The 5,457-nt window shown below is 44.5% G+C and overlaps 1 long non-coding RNA gene across 1 annotated transcript; it reads right to left on the bottom strand.

Annotated features, from left to right (window-relative positions):
* Positions 1 to 4,760: 4,760 nt before the first annotated feature.
* LOC136500901 (uncharacterized) lies at positions 4,761 to 5,457 on the bottom strand. The gene is made up of 2 exons (XR_010770125.1): positions 5,373 to 5,457; positions 4,761 to 5,139 (listed from the first exon to the last, which is right to left on the bottom strand). It is a non-coding gene; the product is annotated as an uncharacterized lncRNA (long non-coding RNA).

Below are 5,457 nucleotides of genomic sequence, written 5' to 3'. Positions count from 1 at the left end.
ACTCCTATACATTTCAGTCCCAACAGACAGAGATACAGTTCGCTGACAGAAGGAGCTTGAGAATAAGTGGACGAGAGGCTGCATCAGATTTTTTTTTTAATCTGCATGCAGCAGCTAGTACAGAAGACGAGTGGACGATTGGTTTTGCTCAGGGTGGGTCCCACTAGCTGACATGGTACCTATACTTTGTATGTGTGCATTTTTTGTTGAACAAAATTTAAATGGTAGGATTGCAATATTTTTGAGACGGAGGGAGTACTAGCTATTTGGTCTAGGCCTCTAGGCAGCAGGCACTGACGTACACGCCTTACGCGGCTCGCTCCTGGCCTTCTTCTAGCTTGCGCGGAGCCTGAGACTCATCGCGTCGCGTACTCCCAACTCGCATGCGTCACCATCTCGCTTGGAGCAGCGCTGAGACTGAGAGCAACGTCACCCGCGGACGGACGGGCGGCTTCGGATGCGGTGTCATAACCGTAAACAGCGCTAAGCTACAGGAGCAATGTGTGCGCACCGCCAGCGGCGGGTGCGTGGTTTACATGTCGACACCCGCCGCCCCCGCCCGATCGCGACGTGACGCGCCCCGCGCCGCTGGCACGGCCACTCGACACTCGCGGCGGGGGCGGCGAAGCAAACGTGCGGCCGGTGCTGCACCGACGACCCCGAAATTGCAACGTTTCCTTGCTCACGACATCACAATAGATTTTTTATAGTCAGACGCCACGTTTCGGTCGATCGGAGACTCCGCGGTAGTTGCAGTTTAGAGTCATGCTGTGTGTGTGTGTGTGTGTGTGTGTTACAGCGCCTAAACGTGACATGATGACTAGGAATTACATACACATGTGGCTACCAGGAAATGTCGCGGAGGCAATAAGATGTCAGTGTTATACTGTAGCTATGGAGCTCGCCGACATGTGAAGAGATCTCAAAGTTCATTTTCCCAGCACGATCGCAACTATGTGCTAGGACAAAGACACCATAATATTGCTGTCCGACCTGATCTTTTTTTATATTGCACATGGGAAACGCATCCTGAAGAACAGATTGTACACGTAGTATGCTCATGAGTCACGACTGTATTCCACTTAGGCCTTGTTTAGTTGGCGAAATTTTTTGGAAAATGGTACTGTAACACTTTCGTTGTTATTTGGTAATTAGTGTCCAATCATAGTCTAATTAGGCTTAAAAGATTCGTCTCGTGAATTTCGTCTAAACTGTGTAATTAGTTTTATTTTTTATTTATATTTAACACTTCATGCATGCGTCCAAAGATTCGATGTGACGGGAAATCTTGAAAAATTTTGCAAAATTTTAGAAACTAAACAGCACCTTTCCTTTACATATACCTTTTTTTTCCTGATATGTTGTTTTCAGTACAGACCTCGTGGGTGTACATGTCAATGCAGCGGCAGAGTGCTTGGTACTCCTGTGGAGCTATACCATATCTGGGTTTTTTTTTATTTTTTTTCGAAAAACCGCAAATACCGCTGCTCTTCAGTTTTCCAATCGTTGGCTGCTATGGCTGCGTCTTTCAATCAGAGGAGGGACGGCAAGATGCAGAGGAAGAAGGATTATTATTACCATGGTTAATTTACCAGCAATGCATGGCAGCAGTGGCGGATCTAGGAATTTGCAGCTGGGTATGCCAAATATTAAAAAAAATCAAAGCACCCTTTCAACACTAATAGTGGCTACGGAAAGAATTAGCACCACTTAAGAAGCTTGTAAACAACATAACATTGTTTATGTTTTTTTTTTGTCTCCACAAGTTTAACTGAAAGCTCACATAGGTTCTTTAAATTTTTAAATCTTTCATCTCTACGCATATGAGAAATGTACACCGTAAGCTGCCATGGAAGTTTTGATAATTCATCACTTGTGAAATGCTTAGTATAAAACTTTGTAGCAAGTGTAACCAATGCCTTGATCATAAGTAGCAGTTGCGACGACGATGTGCTGCTGCCTGCTGGTTACCGTCCACCCGGCACCGTAGCAGAAGCAGATCGAGATGTGCCGCCGGCTGCCCACCCCCGCCGCCGGCAGCCGCAACAGCGATCAAGATGCGCCGCCGCCACCGCTTGGGAGTTGGACGGGAGTTCCGACTTTCTTTTTAGAAGAACGGGAGTCAGGACTTGTGAATGGGAGATGCCGACGGGAGCAATCTGGCCGCTTGGGCCTTGGCCAGGTTGCCCTGCTCGCTGCTACAAGTTCGTTTGTGGGCTTTTGGTCCAATTAGAAAATTGAATATACATATATACTATGTGTATTTATTTTTTGCACTCAAATCTTGGGTATTCCAAGGAATACCCAGGCATACCCTGGTGCCGCCACTGCATGGCAGGCGCACGAGGCACGACGCTTAAGCCATGTCGTTTATTAGAACCGCTTTTATTAGGCTCCCTTTTATTTTTATAGATACAATTATATCTGCTCGAGTGTAAAATGAATTATACGTTCCTAAGATCCACTTAAGGCCTTGTTTGATGCATGTGTATCTACTCGAATCCACATGTATTGGAATGGATTGTAATAGAACTTAATTTAATTCCACTCCAATCCACTTCAACATATGTTGATTGAGATGAATACATGCGTATCCAAACAAAGCCTAACGAGGAAGTAAATGAACTTTGATACTAGGCTGACCGGTCTAGGATTTTGAGGTTGGGTATTTCAAAATATAAAGAGATAAAAACTGTTTTTAACAACCTAAAGACTAATATTTAGCATGTAAAATATAAAGATGTAGGAGAATGCATGTTTTTGGGTTGAATTTTTTTTAGGATAATTATTTTAGCTTTGTTTTCTTCCTTTTTCCCAAAAAATCTTTATATTAAGTGTGAAGAACTTAGACTGAAATTAAGTGTGTGGATATTATGTGGATAGCTTGCATTAAGAGGTTGAAAGTTAGTGAAATGATATCGTTATTAGTGGAAGACGATGTAGCTAGTTAATGGGGGTTTATGTGTATAGCTTGCGTGTTAAGATAGATTCGTAGTGGATAGCTTGCATGTCCAAATAGATTCGTGTCACGTTACTGTTTAACAATGTCAGCAACTCGAGCCCAAGAGCACAATCTAGTACCGTCATACATATTGGGCCATCCGAGTCATGCCGGCACCAGGCCCAACTCACAAGTCATTGGTCTCCAGTGGCTGAACATGTGAGGCTTGCACGCGTCGGCCGCTGGGTCAATGCAATCAATCCTTCATACAACATAAGTGCGTTTGTAACAAGGTGTAGAGTTATTGGGCCCGTCGTTTGAGCCCAGAAAAGAACTAAACAGGCCCAATCCGACTAGTGCGTTTGTGCCCGCCGCATAAAGAACGTGGGAAGCCCAATCGGAACGATACGGGCTGCAGGCTGCTCGCTGCCGTGTGCCCGACTGAGAGTTCCCAGGTTATGCCACTGGGTCTTTTGCCCAGTCCGGTCCGGGACCTCCGTTCCATTCAGCGCTCTTTGATCGCCGAATCCACCACGTCTTTGACGGCGCGGCCGCGATCCCGCGTGCGCGGCCTCCGCTCCGCTACTTCAACCAGCTGCCGGGTCACACCACCCTGCAGGCTGCATCGTCCATTCGTCACACGACCGCCACCACTCGAGGAAGTGAACAAACACCATGGATCCCGGCACCCGGCTATTCATGTTCTCGCCTCAATTACATGGTGCTGCAGCTGCGGTGTGTCCGAGGTGTAAGTCCATCCAGGATAAGAGACACAAGGAAACATTTGTATGTATGGACCACACGTTAAAACAAGAGACAACAGCTTATGGGAAGAGCACGCACGCCGCAAGGAAACGTAGTCATGCTATGTTTCTCTTCGTCGTCGCAGTCGCAGCCTCGTAAGGCCTGAGTGCCTGACCAATGAAGGTGATTCTGATGCAGCCACCGATTCAGTCAAGGAAATAAACGGTAAAGAAGCTCTGGTCCCAAATCCAATATGCGTGCTAAGAATATGAGAAGATTATTAAGGCATGGTTCTGACTCAATCTGACTTGACGTAATTTGGATACGGGTCACTGGAAGACGAGATACGAGAGAGGGACGGGCAACCGGGTGAGCCAAGATTCAGACATGGCTTTTTCAAAAACGGAGCAAAAGGGGGAAAGTCGTAATGCCAAGGACCAAAAGTTTCCGCGGGCGACAAGAAAGGTATTAAGCGATAGATACATGCGAGACGACTGTAGCGCTTCTGATAAGGTTTTCCCCCCTTTTGAAATCTTCAAATCAATTTCTAGTGCACGAAAATTTTTTGTAAGAATCAAAAGAATGCAGCGGATCAAAGAAACGCTTGCTTTTGTCGGCGCCTTTCCATGTTGAGCTTTTTAGCTCTATGGTCCTTGAAAAAAATGCTTCTTTTTTGTATGGCTCTTTTTTATTTTGAACTTACTTGTATGGCCCCAAAACAAAATTCTCTTTTTTATATGGCCTTCCGTCCATTTTTGGCACTCGACGGTGTTAAGTCAAGGGTAAAATGATCATTTTACCCCTGCCAAAAAAAATAAAAGACAGAGTTTTGTTTGTTGTTGTACAGTAACAGGCTATTCGGCAGGACTGAAAAATAAGCAAAAATACTGTTCTGTCTGATTTTTGTGAGGAGAAAATGCTATTCTATCTGGAAACACTGTTCACGTGAACAGTGTCGCTATGAGTGCGCTGGCCAGCCGAACGCGCTCTTAGAGTAATATTACGCAAATAAGTCTATACGGAACAATACATAATAATACACATAATCAAGTACACAAATACATTGCAATAAAAATGAGCTTATCAGACTTTATCATATTGCTTATACCAAGGTTCTGCACTTCTGCCCAATTTTCATGTACAAAAACTTGCATAACACATTAGCAGCCTTTATCGGGCCTCCAAAATGTAGCCTGTGAACATAAAAAATTTAAAGATAATGATTTCTCAATTTAATGCAACATGTACAATCCCTCCCATGCAAATCTTGAATAATCCCTCCTCTCTCTTGTCTTCAACAAGAACCAATTCCATCAAGATAACTTGTATTTGTGTAACACTTTTGAACAGCGAAATGCATCCGACCAACATATGTCACCTAGAACTTCCAAGCTTCATCAAACCCACTAAATGTCATACCAATTTGAGGGATCCAAAAGAGAGGTGCATCCATTCTGCAATTGAGAATGAAGTGTCAAATTTGTAGATGAGCTACTACAAATAGAACAAGGAAAGGAATGTTATGAGCAACTACAACAAGAAGTGCTCAGGATAAAAAAGGTCTGGACTACTACAATAAGAAGGGCATGTTCATGAAAAAAAATTGGTCTAAACTACTACAAAACAGATCAAGGACCACAGTGGAATAAGAACACAGACGCAATGGATCAAGGTATAGAGCACAAACCTTGTCGGCAATTCATCGAGCGGTGGATGGGTGTTGTCCCTGGCGTCCTTGCCTACAGCTACTGAGGTGATCGACAGCGTGCTCT

This window comes from Miscanthus floridulus, chromosome 1, assembly GCF_019320115.1.
Source record: "Miscanthus floridulus cultivar M001 chromosome 1, ASM1932011v1, whole genome shotgun sequence".
Taxonomy (NCBI): domain Eukaryota; kingdom Viridiplantae; phylum Streptophyta; class Magnoliopsida; order Poales; family Poaceae; genus Miscanthus; species Miscanthus floridulus.
This window is presented reverse-complemented; position numbering and strand designations above follow the sequence as displayed.